Raw genomic sequence first — 14,020 nt, 5'->3', positions numbered from 1 at the left:
TTCTGTTTCCAGGGGAATGTCTTTCTTAGTATTATAGTTAGATGATACATTTCTATGGCTTCCAGCCCTCTGTACAGGAGTCACGCTTTTTTTTGCTGGTGAGCTTGAACAGGCTTAAATAAGGGTTACCCAAGTTTACAGTCAAGTGCTGTGTGACTTTGGAGAAGGTGAAGCGTACCTTGGCAGGGCCTGACAGCGAGGCCTGCCTGAGCTGCACCAGCTGCTGTGAGGTAAACGATTGGCAGCAGTGATGACCTGGCTCAGGCAGTGGTTGCTTGTGCGTAAGTTACACTGGATGCACAAAAAGATGCCTTTCTCTTTTTCCTCCTCCGCTAATCCTTCTACCACCAGTAAACGATTCTTCCTTTTAGGGTGACATATTACTAATAAGTATACAAAAGTATGTTGTTTAATCTAAGAACTGGGCAGTAGTGTTTGACTCACTGTGCACTTACTATGTGGTGGTTAATGAAATTTACATATTAAACATCAAAAAGTCATTTTTGCCAGTAGCGAATGGAATTAATCTTAATCATTTTTGGAATGCACTTTCAATGCAGTGACCTAGCTTTATTGCTGTGATAATGCCATTACCAACAAGATCTGAGTTCTGGAAGTTGGTAAGATCTATAAAACATTATCACTTTCACCTTTGAACTTTATTATTAGTAGGAAATATGTTATTAGAAAACCTTATTTTATTCTGGAAATGTTTTCTGTATGGTCCTGTGGGTGGTGCTTGGAGCATCTGTTACAGGGTGCTGTATACTTTATTGTTCCCAAGTGCTGTAGTACTAGTGAAACTCCTGTTTGTGGTATGCTGCAAATGTCTTGTATTAAACTCATGCTACATCATGCTTCCCAAAATGGTCACATACAACAAGGGATGAAACGGCTGTGATAAGTTTGTGAGTACATAAAAGGGCTTACTGACATGGCTGGCTCAACTATTGCTGTCTTTTTCTGAAGCTAATATCGATCTTTTAGAAAGAAATCAGGAGTGTTCAGTTGCCAAGGATATTCCATGCTTTCCACCTGTCTGTGCTTATCAGTGGGCACAGATCCTGATCTCAGTGTCTGTTTCCTTGTGGATTTGTGCATTTTGGTCAGAAGCTATCCTGCTTGCCTAATCTGAATACCATTTAATTCCCCCTCAAGGCCCATCAGGTGTTATGAGCCCATAGTACTCATTCTAACACTGATAATTAACTGCCTGAAACTTGACATACCCTTGAATTGTGAAACAGATTTTATAACATTTGTAAACAACAGTTAGCAGGAAAAAAGGTAAAATTGTATGTGTCATTCTGTTTTCTACCATACATGCTTTGCAGTTCAAAGTGAATATATTTAAATGCACTCCCCTGCAGCTACTGTTTATGGTCGCCTTCAAAGAATGATGAAAGCCTTTAAATAATGTAGAATATTACATGACTTATTTTTCAAAACACACGCACGGAATGTTTTAGAGTGAAATGTCTGTGTTTCAGATTAGATGGATTGCAGACAGCTGCTGTGTTTACTGAATGTTACAGATGGAAGGGAAAATAAATGTAGGGAGAAGACTAAGAAAATGAAGGATTCTTAAGAGTTCCTTATGTCTGAACAGCAGTAACTTAAAGGCGAATCAGAATATCTCAGACATCATCTTGATAGCTAAGAAAATCTCACTCTCTCTCCCTCTTAAAAAAAAAAAAAAAAAAAGGTAAAACCAAATACAGGGTCTGGTTTCTTATATGTGTATTTGCAGGAAATTTTCTGGGAGGGGGATGTGCTGATTCTCATATTCCCTTCCCAACTGCTACTTGAGCTGGGTGTTACCTATTACCAGCATTTCTTCTCTACACTGTTTTATCAAGGAAGCCTTTAGGTGTTAATGTAATGAAGTTATTACAGAGTTTAAGAAGCGGGTAGACAATTCTCCGTTAGATTATATGTTTAACTTTTTTTAGCCAGGAATTGTTTCCCTTGATACATTTGTAATGCACTAACTGCTGCTTATGTGCTATGCATCTTGACGAGGTAGGTGCAAGGTAAGCAGTGAGAGGACTGACCCAACTTCACGCTAATGGCTGTCCAGCCACATATCCCGCCTTTTTTTGGATGGGTTTTGCATTTTTAACTAAGCTTTAGGCTGTCAAAATTATATTGCTTACACTATGACAGACTGATTAAATTTTGCATAAAGTGCGTCTATACAGACCACAAGCATTACTGCCTTGTAAAAGCGTGGTAGAAGATGCAAACAAAAATTTAATTATATGTATTTATGGGATAATTATGAGAAATTTTTATTTAACCTCACCTCAGCTAGTGGATGAGTTATGCCCTGAGCATAAAGCTATACACTTCACAACTTTTCAAGCTGAAATTCCTTTGTGAGTTTTGTAAACTCACTGTTTCTACACTTTTTTTGCTACCTTGTTACAAATGATTTCTTCTACTGATTAAAACAGAATGGGACCTATCAGTTCTAGAAACTGTGCTACATCTCTAAAAAGTAGAACACAGGATTTATTGCCCAAGAGGAACAGGGCCAAGGGAGCCCTGTTTCTGCCTTCCCATCCAAAAAATGTTTAAAAGACTTCTAGGAAATGCTAGATAGATTTGAATGACGAACAAAATTGTGATGTCTCCCAGAGCCACCTTATGGACAGCTCTAAGTATAGGAGTCTGCTCAGGGCTTGCTGCTTTTATGTCCCCTGGATGCCTGTTATACTGGGGCTTGGAGGACAATGTATTTATGTAGTTTTATGGTGTGTGTGCTGGAAGAAGCATGGGTTTTAGGAGGCCATGTTCTCCTAACAAAATTGAGGCTGGGATGAGGATTTCAGTGGATGATCTTTTTTTTTGGTCTAGGAGGTTCCTGAGGTTTAATATTTAGGGGCTTTTCTTCCTCAGAAATAAGTACTTTCTGGCTTTGCTACAACTGCTATAGCACATCTTATGCTGAGTTTTTATCTTCCTTCTTTTTTTTAAAAAAAAAGCACCTGCAGATGAACTGCTTCTATGTTTATTTCCATAAAATTGGCAGATGGGTTAAATAGGATACTGTCTCTCTTGTGGTACTTACCAGATTAAATTGATAAAAACATGAAATTTTAACCTATAACAAAACAATGCTATACCACAAACATAAGGTGATTTATTTCTATATGGTGTCACAGTTAAGGAATATTACAGAGACAAAATAATCCTTAATACTATAAGAATGATAATCTGCAATAACCTGCTGCAGTAGCAATAACGTTACTTCAGGTGCAGGGAAAGGAAAACTTTCTTCTCTGGAAAAAAGCAGTGCTGTGGAAGTTTTGAGGTCTCCAAGACAAATGATGTTATCTGTGTTAGAAATAACAAATATCACAAAAACATTCCATAAACATAAAGGTTTTATTATTATTATTATTTTATTTGTACCATCTGTGTGAGCTCTTTGTGGTTGCTGGCTTTGTACCCTCTGATGGCTTCTGACCTTCAATGTTTCTCTGCTGCTTTCTCCTTTAAAGTGTGTTCTTGGTTGCTCTTTGTTTTCCATATTATGGTTGTTCTTTGAGTTCAGAGCCTTGTTCAAAGGCTTGTTTTAAATGGAATTTGAAGATGTCTCTAGCTGTATTTATATCTAATTACTTTCACAATCTCCGATATAAAGCAAGCTTCTATTACAAATGGGTCAGTGCCATCTGATGTCAGCCTCCTTCTTTACAGAAATTTAGTTCCTACTTGGCAAAAATCAGATGGATGACAGACACTAGGTAATGCCCTGGATTGCAGTTGTACAATCCAGGTTGAAATCAAATAGGTGCAAGGAGTGAATTATTCTGTGACCCTTATAAACGGCCCTACTAGTTTAGGACAAGTCTTGTTTGACAAGGTGGTGTAAGAAAGCTTGCATCACAGCTGTCTGTACATTTACTATACTTGTTGAGCTGTAGACGGAGCGTTTAGATCTTCAGGACTTATCAATCCATGCACGTATTTTCCAGCATAAGTTTTTAATTCTTTTTAATAAAAAGCTGTTATTCAAAACCTGTGACCAGCTAGTATTCTCTGGATTCAGAATTTCAATTGGGCAGATAACACTTTCCGGTTGCAAAAGTGAAATTACATAAATATAAGTTATTCCATCACTATATATTATTTATGATGCCTTTATAAATGTGGTGTTTTGCAGAAGCAGAGTAAAAGAAATGAATCTTTAATATTTGTATCATAGTGAGAGTTAATGAGAGGAAAAGAAATGCAGCTTCTTGCAATAGGAAGCAATGTTGCTAAAATTTCATTCCCCTAATTGCGGAGAAAGAAGTCTTCTGATGAATATAAAGGAAATATCCATTTATCACAACATACATATTAAAGTAGCTGGAAACAACCTTCCTCTGTAATATTCTTGTAAAAATTGGGTTAGGGTTTGGAAATGTTCTTCTCAGCAGGGTAAAATAGCCTATGTGCAACTCTATTCTGCGATGGTTTGGTTGTTTCCTTATTCCCTAAGGTCAGTAGTTGTGAAGAAAAAAAATAAAATATTGAAGCCTTGGGTTTTAATAGGGCTGATAGGTGAAATGAAGGTGAGGGAATGTTTTTGGTTTTTTTTTTTCCAACTATGAATTATTTTGTTTCTCTTCCTTGAAGACTGATATTTGAAACCAAAGCCCCCTGGTTGTTTATTATGTGAAACTGTTTTTCCTGAGCGTATTTATGTAACTTTTGCAACCATATTAGTTAATGTGAGCTAGCTGTATAGCTGTGGTTTAACAGCCTGGTTCTCTATCAGTGTGTCTGCACCTCTCAGGTTTGCCTCTGAATATCCCTTCAGCCCCTCGGGATGCCCTGCGTCCTAGGCTTCCCCTGGGCTGCAGTGATCCATCACTGTCATTACCCTGCCTAGCTATTCTGGGTGGAGTGTCCAAACTACAGTTAAAGCTTTGAACTGCTGTTTGGACATATCCCAAGTCTAAACTTGGCCATTGGACAAAAAATATGTTCATGTACTTAGGATATTAGAATTTAATGTTGGCATATATTCTCTTCCATGGCCTTGGATAAAATTTGTTTTCCCTCTTAGCTTCAGTTACGGCTTTCTAGACTGAGGATGAGTATTACGCTACTTTGAGAAGTGTTCTGCAAAAACATACATGAAAGATATTAAAATGGTTGGAAACACTAATAATGAGATCCTTCACATATTCCCTCTTGGGCTACAGGTTTTACGTTACCATAAGACAAGGAGATAAGCCATCATGCCTTGTCCAAGAAATATCAAAAAAGATTTAACAAAACTTACCCAGGGAAAAGGCATTAGTTCATTGGCTCCTCCAGTACAGTCACCTTTAAAAATAATTCTAATTTTTTAAAGAAGTGATTCCAAAAGCAGTATTGTTTATTATGGTATTTATATTATTATAGACAGTTGTTATATTCAGGTCTTGATGGTCTGTGTAAATAAAGTCAAGATTATCCATGTTTATGCATTTTGGTTTTTAGATATTTTCTATTAATTAAGCAAATGATATGAAGGCAGTGTGCACTATTCTGAAGCTGCATGTCTCTGCTCAACTGTTTCTTTTTGGAAAAAAGCAAATATTGAAAGACATTTTTTCTGTTATACAGTATGTAGTAGCCACAATTGAAGAAGTGTAATTTGTCATTTTCAACTGTTCTACTGGCATACATAAGTAGTGGGGAAAACAGATCTCTGGGAGTGAAAAAACTGAGTCATACAAAATAGATTTGTGTTTAATATCAATGAAATGTCTTTCTTCCAAAGCAGAAGTTTCAGCCAACAAAACTTGAATACAAGAAGTCTATTTCATTTTATAATAGCTATTGATTTGTGTAGTTCAAGTATGATAAAGCTTTAAGCTGAACAATTATGCTATATTTCATGTTGTTGCAAGTCTGAGTTATTTTATAGATAACTATGGCAACAGTACAAAAGGCTTTTATTTATTAACATAATTATTCCAGTCCTCTACTTCAACTGCTCTTTGCATATGTGTGTCTTAGATACATGACGCTTTATGGTTAAAAAGTGTATTTCTTTGGCAATGCATGGAGTCTACAGTAGGGCAGCTGAAATGTTCATGTGCTGTAAGATGATTATTTTGGAGCTGGGTGATAAAGGAGCGGTACGAGGAAATATGTTCTGGATTGAAAGGTGTGGAAATCAGCAGGGCAAAATCGATGCTAACAAAATAATCAGAGGATATAATATTTTCATCTCAAATGGCACAAGTTTGTAGAATTGCTTCCTTTATTGGCTTCTGAAAGTTTTTGCATGTTTTTCATTAGATGATAAAAAAATGGTAGTAGCTATTGCTGTATAGCTGTGTCCTTCCTTCTGTTGAAAGAAGCTTTTGGTGGTTGTTCTTGGAATAACCAGCTAGGTGTTTAGATTTTCATAGTGGAATGGGAAAAAATTATTCTGTGTTCTTCATTATCAGGCCCATGACAATTTTTCTTTAAGTCCTTTTTTTCCAAAAATATGAGAAAGTTTGAGGTAGTTCTTCTGTGGGCAACTTCTTGACTGAATCAGGCTATTCTTGTTCTTTCCTATTTTAGTGAGTAGATCTTGTATGCTGCCTATTTGAAAACAGTTATTTTCAGGAAAAAAAAACACCGTGATTTAAGTAGGAAATGTGTATGTGTTTATACGAGGCTTTATTTTGTAAAAAGATGAAGAACCTTATGAAAAATACATGACAAAAAAACCCCAAACCCAAACCTGTCCTAAATACTTATTCAGTGTGTCTGTGTTGTCTTCTCGGATTTCAATTACACTACCCAAGGGATGCCTATGAGATTTTTTTTACGTAGTCAGAAAGTCTTCCTTTATTCAGTTCTCTCTGTCAAATAGTAATAGAAATGAACTCTCTTGAACACAAATGGGTATTATGAATAAACATACCTGTGCTTAGTTGAAATAAATGTTTGATGTATCTATAAATGTATCAGGAAAACATAGACTATATCATGAAAATGTGGTACCTGAGACTGAAAAGTGCAGTATTTTTATGGTAACAAATTGCCATCAAAGCATAATATTAATCTGAGGTCATTGAGCCTAAAGATCTGTCTTAGTTGAGCAGTTTATCTGGGATTTTTCCCAGACTTTGAACCTCCTCGAGAGGAGGTGGTGTATTGTGTGCACACCCACACACCCTCTTTTTCCTTTACTGAGAAGTTCCTGAATTAAACCCAGGCAAAGTGGACCCTGGAGGAGATACTCTTAATCTGTTTAACAGCTCATTCTTATCTTTTCCCGCTATCTTTATGTCCAGGATGAGATCTTTTTATGTAGTGGTTCTTAAACTGAAGAACAGAATTCCCGGAGGGACTCTGTTGCTGGAGACTTGCAGAGTGGGAGACCAGCTAGGAGGAGGTAATTGAGGAGAGCAGTAGCACTGGGAGAAGTGTCAACAAGTGCAGGAAGCAGGAGAGCCTGCGGGAAGCCACCGTGTTACTTCCTACTGGGACTTCTGGGCTGGAGGATAATGTAAGAAAAAGATGGGATATAGCTTCTGGTGATCATGGGCTCTCTCTGCTGCTCCTCTTTATACAATCAATCAGTCTGAAGCCTTGTCTTTGGCACTTAATCCTCTTCTGACACTAATGCCTCCTTCATGTAGGATAAAGTGTGGAAGCAGGAAAAGAAAAGGCAATGTTTCTCTGTACTCATCAGCATGCCCGTGAAAGACAGATTCTTCTAGGCTTGATGCAGTTGTCCAGAAAGCAACTCCAGAAATTGCCAGCATACAAACCCCTGAAACTTGTCTGCAATGTCTTGCAGAAGCAGTGGGAAGGCATTCCGATGTGTGTTTAACTTTGCTGTTGGAGTAATCATCCCATTGTTAGGCTAAACTAGATCCCAGAATGGTCAGTAAAGAACAGTTTGATACTCTGCTAATGTTTTATATGCTGAATGAGGCATACTGTCAAAAAGTGTTTCATGCCTCATCTGCCACTAAGTGTGCTACCAAGTGCTTTTAAAGGATTCTCTCCCTCATTCTTCCAACAGAATGACCTTGACAATTGATTTCATTATCTAGGCAAGTTAGTACTGTGCCTTGCTCTGGATTAACTGCAACCCTGGAACTGATAATGTATTGTTAATTTGAAATAGTGTTTTAACCTTGTAGTTGCTGCGGCCAGTCAAATGAGAAACAGGAAACCAGCAGAAATCACGAGTGGGAAATGTAGGAATTCTTTTGTTCATTAACATTTTAAAACTACATTGAAATGCATAGCGATGACTGTAAAGATATATTAATTTGATTTCATGTAAGCATGAGGTTCTTAGCAAGTGTAAGCCAGTGTATTGCATAAAAGACATTTGAAGTCAGTGGACTGGGCTCTGAAAACTGTATTTTAAGGGATTTTATCAAATCAGAAGAAAAAAGAGACTACAAAAATTCATATGGTTCTATATATTTTTCTGTTGACAGTATCTGCAAGAAATTTATATTAAAACATCATTTTAACTTCTATGTAACTCTTTAACACATCATATGATCTTTGGAAATTCAAAGTTGATATTGATCTTCATCCATTTAGTGAAGCTTGAGTACTGAGTTATTCTTTGTTCATTGGAACCAGGTTGTTTTCAGCATTGCCTTTCTCTGTAAGTGTTCAGTTCCATTCATACCAAAGTTCTGTTATCTTTCTTCCGGGGTTTCTGGTGCCCCATCACACTTGACATCAAAATAACAAGGTAAGCAGACAGTGCTGTAATTTGACATCATTGTATGAAATATCTTAATATGAATAACTGAACAGTTAGACATAGATTTTCTTGAAATCTGGTCTTGTTATAATCTTGGATTCCATCACTAATTAATTGCTCTATTAGTGGTATGTTGTGGGGATTTTGAGAAGTTCTCACCACAGTCCTATATCGGATCCCAAAGAAAGATCTTGGATGCTAAGCAGGATCTGGCATAGGCTTTTATAAAATATTGCCTAAGAGGTTTGAGGCCAACATAACCTGTTCAGGGTTAAACTCTTTAGATCCAGGAAAACTTAGATTTAGGTATGTTGTATGTTAGGGTTTCACAAAGGGTTTCACAAAAACAAATGGATAAAAGATCAAATTAGAAATTCTCTAACACAGAGACTCCTAGGCAGAGTTTTATATGTCCTAGCATCTATTTTCCTACAGTGTTGACCATCATCTAATGGGGCAGAAGGTAAGGTAACTATGAAAATAAGGTCATCCTGTTAGGAAAGGACTGGCCACTGCTGATCTAAGCTACACTACCATAAACCTACCACAGATCAATTAAGAAGGGTGTTGACAGCTGTTTTTTAATCACTAATGTCTCAGTTACTGCAACTGGAGGAGGAATAACTGAATAGCAAGGGAAAGAGGATGACAATTGCTTGCCATGACCTTTTAGCATACTTTGCTCTTTCCTAATTTTTCAAGTTTCAGTTAGAGAGGTAAATGCTTATGTTTTTTTGCTTATGGTTTCTTGCCATTATATCACTGTGTAACAGAATTTCTTTTTAATGAAAATCATAAGGAATTTGAAAGGAAAGAATCATCTCAATCCTTATGTCAGAGCTTTCCTACACAGATTTTATTTTTGCCATCAGTATGCTTGCTGAAAACAGCTCCTTGGTCTTTCAAGTGCAAAGATAAGTTCATATTTGTATTTCTTTTGCAAAGGCCCTTCACTGGATATCTGTCCTGTAGGGAATACTGACTGTAATGAAAGAAAGATCTTTGTATCTTTCTTGGCCATAGCTCAAGAAGTTACTCGTATGTATAAGATGATGTAAGCCAAAATATATTCATTGTACACCTCAAGCATGTGTTAAAACTATTATTTGAGCAGAGTTCTTCATCCTGAGCAAATCTATGCTGAAATGGATGTGACGGATTTTTGACAGACATTTGAAGATGTGCAAAGTTCATTCGTTTGAGAATTCAGTTGGTTCTTTATAAAATAAAATTTGATTATATATCAGAGGGTGAGGGAAATATTTCATTACAAAAGTGCTTCCAGGCTTCAGGCTGAATGGACAAGTATCATCCTTTAAACATTTTTATAGATCACATGTAGCCACATGAGTCTGATGCATTAGCACATTTTTCTGTCTAGTATGGTTCTGCATTCTTGCTACATGCTTCTGTCATGGACCTCTGGTTTATTGTCTGGTTTGAAAATTATTATTTTATTGTAATCTTATAAATCGACTTTTAAAATTTTGAACTATGAAGATTACTCATGAAAACCCTAGCACTATGGCGCTTGTCATTTTCTAATCTTGGTATGGTTTTATCTGTTCTTTAACAGATTCCTATTTTTGACCTCCATTGATCTCTAAGGGGAGTCCTTCTATTCAAAGCTTTGTTGGAATGTCTAAAAATAGCACTAAGATTCTTGCATTTACCTAATGAATTTCTGTGAAACACTTGAAAAGTAAACACTGTACAGCACATCATCTGTAAGCTTTCACTCTCGGTGCCTGCTAAACCTTTTTGAGTTTCATAATTGTTTCTTGCTTTTTACAGCAATTAATAATCTGACATATCAAGGAGAGAGAGTGGGAGGGAAGATGTCCAGTTTTTTGTGACTCCAGCAAAGGGACAGCATTCTTAGTTCTGCATCAAGTGTGAAATATTTTTAATAGTGATAATTAAACGGTGATCAGGTTGAAATAGGAGTACAGCTCCACAGTGTTACCAGGGTCATCCCTGTGTGCACCAGGCAGATATCTGCATTTCAGTAATGTGTGAACAAAGCCCTTTACTATGATGAAAAGGAAACATTGGTTTTTGTTTCAGAGAATTAGGGCAATGTAAAATAGATATGATGATTATATATGTAAATGGAAATGTCTTTTCATTATTTGACTTTTCCTAGTCTGTCTCCTGTTAACAATGCCTTCTGTAATGTTTTGTTATTAATATAAACCCAGATTTCTAAAATCTGAGTGTCATGCAAATGGTATCTAACATATCTTCAAAACAAGTATATGTTTTGAGGAGTGTTATTCCTTTTTTTTTTTTAATTGGAATCTAAATTTTGGAAGATATTATGACTTGCTGAAGTTGTAGTCTGTGGCAGATGAGGAAACAAAACCGAACTCTCATGAGTCTGATCAGAATTCCTGTTCAGTCACTGGGTGTTTAAAGATGTTCAGATATTGCTTATTTAGCAAATTGTCTGTCCCACTTTATAACCAAAGATAGGGTCTAGAAAATATCTCCTATAGTAAGTGATGAATCTTTCTAAAGTATAATCCTGAAAAGCAGAAAAGCAACTCTTAAGTCTATTGGTAGTTATGACAAAAGCTTTTCCAAAAGGGAATAAAGATTTCCCTTTCTTTGTGAAGAGTTTAAAAATGGAAGGTAGTTCCATGGTGTCACACATCTTGACGCAACATAATTTTACATGAATAGATTATAACACTTTAAAAAAGTTTACTTTCTTATATTATCTGAGCTGGAATTGTTAAGAAATTATATAGGGAGGCATATATCTGGTCCTGTCCATTGGAGTCAGTTGTATGCAACGTTTTGGGGTGTTTACTAAGTTTACTAAGCATATTTGGACAGTGGGTTACATAGAATTAGAGGAAGCCTGAAGCCACAGCTCACTTGTGGCTTTGCCATCAGCACAGCCTGCCCACAGGTGCGTTGTAGCTCTTCCCATTGCTTGACTGGAAAGGTACTTTCAGAAAATTGGTTTGCGGAGCTTAGTAACATTGGCATGTGATTCTGACTGTCATTTCATTTGATGCAAAAGAAATAAATACTGGAGAAGTACTATAAAAGAATTAAAAAACCCCCCAAAAAACCTACCCCAAAACCCCAAACAAACCAACCCCAGAGCAACTTGTATAGCTTTTACCTACTTAAGTAAGCATGAGAGAAATGTGAGGAGTTAAGCACTGAAACCAGGCTGCGTAGGTGGATGATAGAAATACTGCAGGTGTTCAGAATTTGAATGGACAAGTCCATGAGCAACCAGACCAAACTTTGATCGGAGGGTTAGGCTAGGTGATTTCCAGAGGTATCTTTCAACCAAAAAGGTACTATGATTCCATGAAAATGCTAATATTGCTGAAAAACTTCTATGCGGTTTGATTTTTTTTTTGAGTCCAGCAGTACCAAATAAAGAGACTACAGTCATACAAAGCTACTAGTAGTCAATCATCAGTACACAGAACTATTGTGTGAAATGAGAAGTGGAGCACTCACTGCCCTGAGCTGTGTGTACAATAACTGGGTTATAGACCAGCATATTGGTACTCTAAAGATTGGCTGCAATAAAGTGTCAATGCATTATCTGGTTGAGACCCACTTGAGCATCCTGCAAGAAGAAATACATTAAATACTCCTCATTAACTAGAATGCATATCATGATCCAATTCACTTTTTTCTTAGAGAGTTAGGATTGGAAATGGCTTGTTTTAGGAATTGCAGCAGCCATTTAATATAGGTAGAGGTTCATTAGTACTTTGCTAATTGGCATCAGTAAGTTTAAGGATCAAGAAAAGAGACAAGAAAGTAATGTATTTGAACTAGTTTCCTGACCTCTTTCCTGTTGCTAGATAACATTAAACTCTGAAAATGTTGGCACCAAACTGAATAGTATATAACCACTAGCTGTTAATTGCCAGTGGAGGAATGAGAGAGGTAGTGAACTTTGAATGTCTTCAATCTTACCCTTAAAAAAGTCAAATTCTCTTGCCAGGAAAGGCAATGTGATGAGTCTCAGTACTGCCATTACATAAAAGGAATTGATCAAAGGTTTTAAACAAGGTTTCTTAGGGATTTTTTGGACCATTGGCAACCACAGCTGACTAATACCTCTTCCTATCCAGCCTTGAAGGCTGGCTGTATTAATGAAGATATTTATTTTCAAAAGAAAAGCTGTCAAATGATTAAGCTAGTTAGTTTCTCTAGTGATGCTTGTGTTTACAATTTTCTAAATTTCTCAGATGGCCAGTAAATTGGAAAGAAAAATAGCACTGAAAGTCAATATGCTTCAAATGTGTTGTCCTTGGAGGTCGCTGAAAGCTTTTAGAGTTGGGCTGGCTGACCTGTTTGGCTGGGGAGGGCATGCAGTTCCTACCAGCGGCCCAGCACAGTCCTTGCCACACTAATGTGCCTTCTGTCTGCCCCCTTGTAAGGGATGGTCCTCCACCATCGTGCAGGATGTAGGCTGCTGGACAGTCATTCCTCTGTCTCTGCAGCACACTGTTAGCTCTCATCCTTTTTTCAGTGGATTCTTGGCTCGTCCTCTACCATCCAAAGAGGATTTTGTTTATTACATAGAATAACGTAGACTGGAATGAATCTCTGGAGGTCATCGAGTCCAGCCCCTGCTTAAAGAAAAGCAAGGTTAACTTTAAAATGAGATCCAGTTGCTCAGGGTCTTGCCCAGTCGAGGCTGAAAGTCTTAAAATGGTGGAGATTACACAACTCTTCTGAGCCTGATGGAGGCACATGGTGAAGATTGAGATCTTACACAGAGATGGGGGGTTACCATAAGCTGCCTCTGCCCAAAATCTCATCCCATCAACTGCTCGCTTCTGAAATACCTGGGAAAGAGAACTGCTGGAAAAGAGCTGTGGTAGACTCTAGTGGTTCCAAATGGGGAGGACTTGTGTACAGTGCTGCACAGTGTAGCTGCTGCAATTGACTGTGGGGGTCTTTGGGTAATCAAGATGAAAAAGGACTGAGCTACATTCAAATGGGACGGGGGGAGTAGCGAATATAAAGTTTAACAATCTAGTGACCTAGTGAAAGGCAACTTGGAATTCAGTGGCAAAATATCCCTCAAGGAAAGGGAGGCAGAACATACGTGGCCATAGAAAAAAACTTAAGGTAGTTTGAAAACAAATTGAGTTCATCCTCATTCAGTATGAAATTGCCTTAGTTCTTTTGAAATCATCAGTTCATAACAGAGAATATTCACCCACAAGTTTTTAACTGGTGTTGCTAGGCCACATGATTTTACAAGAAAAAACATTCCTATGAAAAATAATAGAAGAAAAGAAATACAGACTA

The sequence above is a fragment of the Nipponia nippon genome, unplaced genomic scaffold, assembly GCF_047370975.1.
Source record: "Nipponia nippon isolate SJK-2023a ecotype South Korea unplaced genomic scaffold, ASM4737097v1 scaffold_5, whole genome shotgun sequence".
Lineage (NCBI taxonomy): Eukaryota > Metazoa > Chordata > Aves > Pelecaniformes > Threskiornithidae > Nipponia > Nipponia nippon.
The sequence above is the reverse complement of the archived record's forward strand: the minus strand, read 5'-3'. Positions refer to the sequence as shown.